The following is a 9,392-nucleotide window of genomic DNA, read 5'->3' on the forward strand; positions in this document are numbered from 1 at the left end:
CTGTGTAAGAGCTCTAGAGGTCAGCTAAACACTGAATTTTCATACCTAACTACACTTAGCATGTTCCCTATACTGCAAAAAGCACTAAATCTTATGAACACTTTTTACTTTTCTCTCAGTACATGAGTTGTCATTTCCTACCTGCTGAGATGACATTACCAGTACATGCACTTTCTTGTTGATTGCCTAAAATAAAGGTGATAAACAAAGCTTTAATATTCTGGCCATATTCTAGATCTCTTAAATGGTTAGTTTACTCAAAAATGAAAATTCTGACATTAATTACTCACCCTAATGTCGTTCCAAACCCATAAAACCTTTCTTCATTGAACGCAAATTAAGATATTCTTGATGAAATCCAAGGGTTTTCTGACCCTGCATAGAGTGTTTTCACAACGCGTTGTCAATCGGCCATATTGGTGGCATTGAACGTAAACAATTCCACTGATCCGAACAGAACTTGCAATTTTAGCTGATTATTGCTGCTGAAAATGGTTAATTACTATCATGTTTGGGCTGTACTAATCAGTCTGACCGAAAAAAAACAAACATTTGGAGTATTATAGACTGCCAAAAGTTATAACAAATCCAGGAGAAGAGAACTGAGGAACAAAAGGCATTTGTGATTGGCCAAACTGAACCAGGATTTCCAGGGCAAGAATCTCGACAACATTCATGTTTGTTCTTATCATTTCCGGTCAGGTAGGTCAAATATTAGGCTAATATATTAATTAACACTGCTTATACATTTCTTTCCCACCTATTAACTTTAGTCTGTCAAAATGTTGTGCCCTTTCCTGCTTACCAAGTCATTTTCTATATGATTTAGCAGCTTCCACACCAGGGTTGGGGCCATTCATGAATTGAATTGAGAATGAATGGTAAATTCCAATTCACTTCCTGGAATGGAATTGGAATTGGAATTGCATGCAGCTGACAGGAAATGGAATTGGAATTGAATTGGAATGTCAGGAAACAGAATTGAAATCAAATAAATTCCACTAAATTCCACTTGAGATATTTAGGCCTGAGAGATGCAATCTTAGCGATGCCAAATTTCAGGAAATGATGATAATTCGATGCAATAAAAAGTGAATGAAATACATGAACGTACATGACTCATGTGGTAATCATATATTGAATGTATAGTACATCCAGAAACTTATCACTACTGTCATTCAATTATTAATTCATAATGTACAGTTCTCATTTTTATTTACTTGCATTTGATCAACTCTATTTCATACATTACTTGGTATTTGTAAAGCATCATAAATAAAGTTCAAATGTCTCTAAATGCATTCACAAATAAATGCTTAGAAACAGCAATAAACGGAATTCAGTGGAATTTCCCTGAATTGCATTCCACTTCCTGTAATTCCAATTCAATTCCAACTCTGTTTCCTGTAATTGTTGTTGAATTCCAATTCCAATTCCATTTCCTTCTTTGAATTGGAATTGTTGAGTTCATTCCTGAATGGACCCCAACCCTGTTCCACACGTTTTTGTTTTTTTTTTATCTGTGGTTTAGACAGCATAAATTACCAGAACAACGTACTCAGTTGTACATTAACCATGTACTCAGTGCTGTTGTTAACATCCAAGTATCTCCAATATGGCCGCGTGTCCGGGTAATTGACCAAACCGTGACTTCAGGCCATGTTCAAGTCCCAAAAAGGTATGGAAAAAAAGGTCCTTGTGACATCAGAAGTTCAACCTTAATTTTGAAGCTACGAGAATACTTTTTGTGTCCCAAGAAAATAGTCTTTGACGCGGGTTCAGGAGAGTAAATTAGAACTAAAAAACGCGTTCGGACAGAATGCAGCGAGAGGCGCCTTTTTGAATTGTTTTCTATTGGCAGTGAGCGTTGCGTTTTTTTTATGTTGCTAGGCAACCATCAAATCAGCCGTCCTGTCAATCTAATCAAAGGATTATAGTGCGAGCGCTCTAAAATCTGGTTTTTAGCTGTTAAGTAAACTGTCATATCAGCAAAAAACTTAAAACATACAGCTCCGGGTAACCCGCGATAGACACCAAAAGTTTCTCCTCCATCACTGCAATCTCCGGACTTTTTAAGCGTCGGACTCGGTAAAACTTTCGTCACCACAACAGAAGGCCCGCCTCTCCATTCATTCGATTGGATAATGGAAAAAACCGCGATGACGTCGGGCGCTTTTCTGCTCAGAGTTGTAACGCTCACTGCCTATAGAAAACAATTCAAAAAGGCGCCTCTCGCTGTTTTAAATGTTAAATGACGTTTTTCCTCAAATATGGCTATTTTGAGCGCAAGAGAGAAAGAGAGAGAGACGATGAAGCTGTGAGACAATACATTGTCTTAAAATTAGTCTGGGACGCATGTAGTAATGCATATCGTTATAGTGGGATGTTTTAAGCCAGACATGTCAAAGTGTGTGTTTTGTAAATGAAAAATTGCACTGCCACACCCTTTCCTGACATCTTGTCCCTGAAGGCATAGAGTGAGAGGATGGGTGAGGAGTTGCTATAGAGACTTTCTCTCTAGAGATGGAGTAGTGCTCTTTAAGTAGGGTTAGAATCAGGAGAGGATGAGTGTGAATGTGTGAGCGAGGTATTTTGAATGGTTTCTCAGAGACCAAATGATGGTCCAATCAGGCATGTGTGTTTGTCTGACAAGCTGTTGTATTTCAGCTTTGCTTTACTGTGGTGATCAGGGTAGTGGAGTAACACTGTGTTTTACAATCATATTTCTCATAGCCTCAGGGAACGAGTGAAACTAGTGTGTGTGCAATAGGATACATGCGTTTGTCTAACTAAAAACAATAGCAGATAAAGAACGATGAGGTGTCTGAGCATGTAGGGAGTATAACATCATTACCTTTTACTTTCCCTCTCCTCCGCAGATGCAGAACATGCATTCGCGGCCATGTATGGATATGAGAAAGCAGAAATGAGACATAAAAAAACCCTAGATGATAGAGAAGCATGTGCTGAATTCTATTCAGCTTGGCTGTGGTGAATCCATCCCTGCCAAGTCATTCTCTTATAAGTAGCCAGCGTCATCTTCTCATGTTTTCCTTTTGCTCCTTCATTCCAAATGGTTTCATTTTGAAGGATGTCTCTATATGGAGATTCACACTGTAGTGGACTGTAAAAGAAAAGACAGGTCTGTATTTGATCTTTCTGGCTCTGTGGTGTGATGATCTGACAGGATTCGATGGAAATTTCAGAACAGACAAAGTCTTTTTTATGCACATTTGTTTCTTTGCTTTAGAGTGTTCTTCAGAAGTGCCCACCACCCCCATCCATTTTTCTTGGCATGTAACATGACAGCTAATTTCTTTGGCACTCATTGGACACGTCGGAATTTAGGAGCTGTTTTTTTCACTCTTTCTTCTGCTCATGTCTGGATAGATCGCAAATACATAGAAATATACACCTACTGTATTCACTGGATGTAGATCAAGTCTTAGTGGCCAGTTACACAGAACATGTTTGTTTATGCGTTTTAAAATGCAAGAATCTAATCTCAGTGAATGCCAAAACATACTAAAATCCCTTGGAATTAAAGGGATAGTCCATTTGCGTTGTGTCTGTCTGCTTTTTAGTGTTTAGAAAAAGCATCTTAAAGGGATAGTTTAACCAAAAATAAAAATTACCTCATGATTTCCTCACCCTCAAGCCATCCTATGTTTATATGTGTCACGCTGTTGTGTGCGGGGAATGAGCCGGAGGAGCGAGGAGGTGCAAAACACTGAGTTTATTAGAATAATCCACATAGAAGCAGGAACGGACAGGAAACAGCAGGGAACCAGCAACACAACGTAAACTCACAGAGAAACTAGACATAAAGACAATATAATCACCAACAAACTAACGTGAACACAACCAACCTTAAATACACAGAAGTACCAATCAGGGGGAGACAGGCGAACAATGAAACAGTGACGACATAATTACAAACGGAACAGGAAGTCCAAATAAGGGCAACACAGGGGAAAAACACACAAAAACAGTCCAAACAGTCTGACATTACCCCCCCTCCCATAAGGCGCGACTCGCGCCGTAACAACTACACTGGGAAGGGAGGGTGGGTGCCCTGGAGGCTCGTGTGGGGCTAACACAAGAGGGACAGGAGATACGCCTCCAGGGTGGGTCAGGGAGCTCAGGGAGCCACAGCGGAGTACAGAGTCCATGTGGCCATGGCGGGTCAGGGAGTTCGGGGAGCCATGGCCGAGCACACAGTCTATCAGGCCAAGGCGGGTCGGGGGAGTAGCCCCCCCCCAAAATTTTCTTGGGGAAACTTAGGGCATAGTCGGCCCAGGAGAGCACAGGATGGCCGAGCTTAGGAGACGCAGGCACAGGAGGGCGCTCGGGAGGCGCCGGAGGAGGCACAGGCTCTGGAGGGCGCTCGGGAGGCACCGGAGGAGGCACAGGCTCTGGAGGGTGCGCTGGACGCAGCTCCGGCTCTGGACTTAACTCTGAGTGGTCTGTCGTGATTTGACTTGACTCAGGGAGGTCTGCCGTGGCGTGACTTGACTCGTGAAGAATAACTGTGACTTGGCTTGGCTCAGGGTCAACAGCAGCAACTTGACTTGGCTCATGAAGATCTGCTGTAACTTGGCTTGGCTCATGGAAATCAGCTGTAATGTGACTCGACTCAGGAACAACCGCTGTATCGTGGCTTGACTCAAGGGAAACAGCTGTGACTTGGTTAAACTCAGGAAGCACAGCTGCACCTTGACCTGAGACAGGAACGACAGCGGTAACTGGGCTTGACTCAGGAAACACAGCTGCAACTTGACTCGGCTCCGTAAACGCAGCTGCAACTTGACTTGACTCAGTAAACGCAGCTGCAACTTGACTCCGTAAACGCAGCTGCAACTTGACTTGACTCAGTAAACGCAGCTGCAGCTGCAACTTGACTCTGTAAACGCAGCTGCAACTTGACTCGGCTCCATAAACGCAGCTGCAACTTGACTCAGCTCGGGAAACCTAGCTGCAACTTGACTTGACTCAGTAAACGCAGCTGCAACTTGACTCTGTAAACGCAGCTGCAACTTGATTTGACTCCGGAAACGCAGCTGCAACTGGACTTAACTCAGTTATTGCAGCAGTGTTTTGACGGAGCTTTGTCTTTCCTGCCTTTTTACGAGCCGCAGATGGAGTCCGAGAGCTGGCTGCGGGCGGAGTCCGACGGTCGATCGTGGGCTCTGGGCTGAGGATGAGGGAGGAGCTATGGAGAACGGGGTAGAGCGAGGGAGGACCGGAGGGAGCGAGCTCGTTGGAGCAGCACGTGGAGGACGCTGGCTGGTGGTGAGCTGGAGCGGCCGCGTGTTTGCAGATGGGGGGAAGAGTGGAATCTACCACATCGACAGAGTAATTGGAATTACAAAGGGCAAGGACATAATTGAGGAATTCCACTACAGGTTTGCGGCAATCATCAGGAGTTATGGAACGGAATAATCTGTCATCATTTAGCCCCATCTGAAAACACGCGTTAATGGTAGCGTCGCTCCAACTCACCAAATGAACAACGCTCAGAAATTCCTCCACGTATTGTTCCAACGATCTCTCCGCCTGTTGGATGTTGAAGAGAAATTCCTCAGCCCAGAGCATTTTGTTTGGTCGGTGATTCTGTCACGCTGTTGTGTGCGGGGAATGAGCCGGAGGAGCGAGGAGGTGCAAAACACTGAGTTTATTAGAATAATCCACATAGAAGCAGGAACGGACAGGAAACAGCAGGGAACCAGCAACACAACCTAAACTCACGGAGAAACTAGACATAAAGACAATATAATCACCGACAACCTAATGTGAACACAACCAACCTTAAATACACAGACGTACCAATCAGGGGGAGACAGGTGAACAATGAAACAGTGACGACATAATTACAAACGGAACAGGAAGGGCAACACAGGGGAAAAACACACAAAAACAGTCCAAACAGTCTGACAATATGACTTTCTTCTTTTAGACAAATACAATTGGAGTTATATTTAAAAATGTCCTGGATTGTGAAAGCTTTATAATGACAGTGAATGGCTGTTGAGATTTTGAAGCCCAAAAAGTGCATCTATCCATCATAAAAACTACTCGGCATGGCTCCAGCAGGTTGATAAAGGCCTTCTGAAGCGAATCAATGCGTTTGTGTAAGTAAAGTATCTTTACAAACTTTATAAACTGTAATCTCTAATTTATGCTAACTGTCGTATGCATGTTCACAAAAGAATGACGTTCCAGTGGGTGACGTAGGACGTAGGCGTAGCGTAAGCTCTGGAGAGAATATGCTAGTCTCACAAGTATTGTTTAATACTTAAGCAAAGGAAAACCAATCTCCTCTTGGCTTATATTGAAATCCTCCAACATTTTTCTTTACAAATCCTCATTTTGTACTTCTGATTTTAAGACTAGTGTTATGCTCTCTTTCCAAATTTGTTACTGCGTTCACCTATGCCCTACATCATCCGCTTGAACGCCACTGTCTCTTGAATGCGTGTATGACAGTTAGCTGAAGCTAGATATTGCAGTTCATAAAGTTATAAATATGAATGTTTACAAACACGTCGATTCACTTCAGAAGGCCTTTGGAGGCCCTGGAGCCATGTGGAGTACTTTTTTATGATGAATGAATGCACTTTACTAAACTATTGAATCTCAACAGCCATTCACTGCCATTATAAAGCTTGGAAGAGCCATGACATTTTTAATATTAGTCTGATTGTTTTTGTCTGAAAGAAGAAATTCGTATACACCTAGGATGGCTTGAAGGTGAGGAAATCATAGGGTAATTTTCATTTTTGGGTGAACTATGCCTTTAAAATTTAAACTTTTAAAATGTGTCTCACGACCTTTTGTTCTTTTTGGCACTGTCACACATTTTTAAAACGGCCCCACCTTAGCTACTGCATAGCAAAAGCATGATATTGTGACCTTTTTATAAGTTTGTTATAGAGTGATCAAGATGGTATTGTCACAAATCTGGTCCTGATTGTCAGTCCGCTCACCACCAGAGGTTGCCTTGCTATTTCACATTACACAGACTGTTGCACCACACCATGGACTACATTTCCCATGCTCCACCTCACTGATACACACACAGGTGTATCCAGTCAGGCTTACTATAAATACAAGGCCCTTCCCACTATTCAGGGCGGAGTATTGTATTGCGTTTAGCACTCACCTAGTGTTAGCAACTATACGGAACTACTTCGTTTATCCTGAGTCTAGTTCAGTTGTGTTTCAAGTCTGTTTAATCTAGTCTTGTATTCTAGTCTGGTTATATCGTCTTGTCTGTTTCGCTGCCTGCCCTGGAACTCTGCATGTTTATCGGATTACCCTTTTGCCTAGCCCCCTGGATTACATTCGCCATTGATCGACCCTCGCCAGTTTGTGGATTACTCTTGTGTCTTGCCCTCTGTATACCTGTCTGCCGGTGGTCGACCCTGCCTGTATATGACCATGTCTGTCTCAGTACAATAAGGCTTAGCATATGGATCTGCCCGGTTCTTGCCTCGTTCTCTCCGTAACAGGTAGTACTTATCTAGACTAACTGCTGCAGAGGGACATTTCAACATTTTTTAAAAAATGGGATGATCTATGAATTCTGATTTTCATCACAAGCCCTCAAACTCTTAAAGAATGTGTGTGTTTGAGAGAATTGAATCTCTGGCAAACAGAGACCACCACAGGGAGATATTACACTCTGATCCTTCATCTTTCTGTAAACACACACCTTTGTTTTTTCTGTCATGGTGGGGACTTTCCACTGACTTCTATATTGTTTTTATAGTAAGCTAATGATATTTTTATGCATAGCCCTCTTTTGACACCAACAAACACCCCCCCATCTGCTGTGCTGAACATAGTGGTCCTCCTAGGCAGGAGAAAGAAATCTGTAGTTGCGTTAATGGTCAAACGTGAAGGAAGACATAATCATGCACAGTATACTCATATTTATATGTGACAGATCTAGTCTTTCAACTTTCTTTGAACAGATCTGATGCTTCTCTGCACTTCTCTGTGTTTAGACAGCAGCTGGAGATCTGAGGAGCAGACACGGCTAGAAAAGGTGGAAAAGAGGACAATGTGTCAGCCTCAGGACCTGGATTAACATGAGCTTGAAAAAGCCATTCATCCTCATGTGCTGACATTTCTGGTTAAAATAGAGTAAATGCACACCAAAACATGGTGAAATGTCTATCTGACAACATTTATAGTACCTGACATGATGTATCTGACATGTTTAATGAAGCGTGTGACGTTTAATAAATATCTGAAGTGTCCTGCGTGATTGTGATCTGATTTCTTTTGAGTGATTGAGGTGCCCGTATCAAATCAGCTCTACAGATATTATAGATGGATATTACACATGTTAAAAGAGAAGCCCACTTCCAAAACAAAGATTCACATATAATGTACTCAACCCCTTGTCATCCCAAGATGTTCATGTCTTTCTTTCTTCAGTCATAAAGCCAAATTATGTTTTTTGAGGAAAACATTTTAGCATTTTTCTCCATATAATGAACTGACATGGTGCCCCAATTTTGAACTTCCAAAATGCAGTTTAAATGTGGCTTCAAACGATCCCAAATGCGGTTGTAAATGACATCAGCCAAGAAAGAAGGGTCTTATCTAGCGAAACGATCGGTTGTTTTCATTAAAAAAATACAATTTAAATACTTTTTAATCTCAAATGCTCGTCTTGTCTTGCTCACCCTGAACTCTGTGTATTCTGCTTCAAGACAGTTAGGGTATGTCAAAACATGCAAAGAAGATCAAACACCCTTATCAAAAAAGGTAAAACAGCGATATAGGGCGATTTTGAGGTTGAGTGAGAAAATGAGGTTTTCGACATACCCTAACTGTCATGAACCGGAAAAATTGTTTCGCTAGATAAGACCCTTCTTTCTCGGCTAGGATTGTTTACAACCGCATTTGGGATCGTTTGAAGCTGCATTTAAACTGCATTTTGTAAGTTCGAAATTGGGGCACCATATCAGTCCATTATACGGAGAAAAATGCTGAAATGTTGTCTTCAAAAAATATAATTTCTTTAAGACTGAAGAAAGAAAGACATGAACATCTTGGATGACAATGGGGTGAGTACATTATATGTGTATCTTTGTTTTGGAAGTGGACTTCTCTTTTAAACTCTTATGATGTCTACCCCGTTCCTCTTGATAGATTCTCCAAGAGCTTTATTTCCTAGAGATACAGATGTGATTGTCTGTGCGAATGGAGACGGGACAGAGATTAAAGTGTTAGCAATAAATGGAAAGAGCATGAGAGAGAACATTCATTAGCTTTATTAAATCTTCCAGAGCGACTTTTGTTTGTTCAGAGTAATAAAATAATCAGCCCAAGCTTCCTCTGACGCAGCAGTCCAGTGGAAAAAGAAGCTACAGAATAAC

This window comes from Labeo rohita, chromosome 17 (genome assembly GCF_022985175.1).
Source record: "Labeo rohita strain BAU-BD-2019 chromosome 17, IGBB_LRoh.1.0, whole genome shotgun sequence".
In the NCBI taxonomy this organism is placed as follows: domain Eukaryota; kingdom Metazoa; phylum Chordata; class Actinopteri; order Cypriniformes; family Cyprinidae; genus Labeo; species Labeo rohita.